The sequence below is a fragment of the Oryzias melastigma genome, linkage group LG19 (genome assembly GCF_002922805.2).
Source record: "Oryzias melastigma strain HK-1 linkage group LG19, ASM292280v2, whole genome shotgun sequence".
Classification (NCBI taxonomy): domain Eukaryota; kingdom Metazoa; phylum Chordata; class Actinopteri; order Beloniformes; family Adrianichthyidae; genus Oryzias; species Oryzias melastigma.
In genome coordinates this window covers 21,667,174-21,668,241 of record NC_050530.1, presented here as the reverse complement: position 1 = coordinate 21,668,241, position 1,068 = coordinate 21,667,174, and positions in this window count along the sequence as shown.

Below are 1,068 nucleotides of genomic sequence, written 5' to 3'. Positions count from 1 at the left end.
GGGAGGTGAGCGTTTGGAGTCTGAGTAGGTCAGACGGTGTTGTTTGGGGTTTCGATAGTTTTGCCTATTCTCCCTTTTCTGGCTTCCTTTTTTCTTTTTTTCTCAACTCCCCTCAGTCTCGGACTGATGGGGAGGGTTCTCTTTTCTTAGCTTTCTAGTTTTGACTTAGTTTCTTTTGAGTGTTTTCTTTTTCGAGGGCGTTTTCACTTCCCCGGGCCAACATGGCCGCGGTGCGTGGTGAGTCCTCAACTGTGGTGGAAAATGAAGTGGAGTCTCGAGCTTCTTCCGGCTCCCCTTTGGGGGCCAGTGGGGAGGTTTCGATTGGAGGAGTGAATGGAGGGAAGCGCCGAGCCTCAGAGCCGGTCAGATATGAAAAAGAATTGACGGTACACGTTGAACTAGTTGGAGAGGATAAGGTGACGGTGGTTGAATTAATCAGATACTGCAAGCTGTTGTGTGGTGGAGTGGTTGCCTGTAGAGCGATTGAAGATAAACGCTTCGAATTAACTTTGTCAAGCGTGGCAGGACGTGACAGACTGCTGGATGGTTTCAAAATAGGTAACACATCGGTTATGGGGAAACGTATAATGACGGATGAACTAGTGGTTTCATTTCTAAACTTACCAGCGTATATTGATGATAAGGAAATACTAGATAAACTGAGAGGTTGGGGCGTCTCGGCGGTGTCACCGATTATTAGACGAATGTGGCCAGGTACGAGTGTGGCAGATGGAACGCGTTTTGTGAAGGTCAAATTTAATGATGTTGTCCAATCTTTGCCCTACTCGGCGAAATTTCTTACAGCGTCGGGTCCGGAATTCTTCAGAGTTATTCACGACAGACAAGTTAAAGTCTGCAGGATCTGTCTCCAACCAGGCCACATAGTCAGGGAGTGCCCGGAGTTCTCGTGTCACAAATGCGGTGTCTTGGGGCATTACGCGAGGGAGTGTAAATTATCCGCGTCGAAATGCGCACGGTGCAGCCTGAGCGAAGAGGACTGTGCCTGTCAAACGGGAGGAGACGCTGTCGCTGCGCCCACGGAAAGCATCCCGATACACGAGGATGACT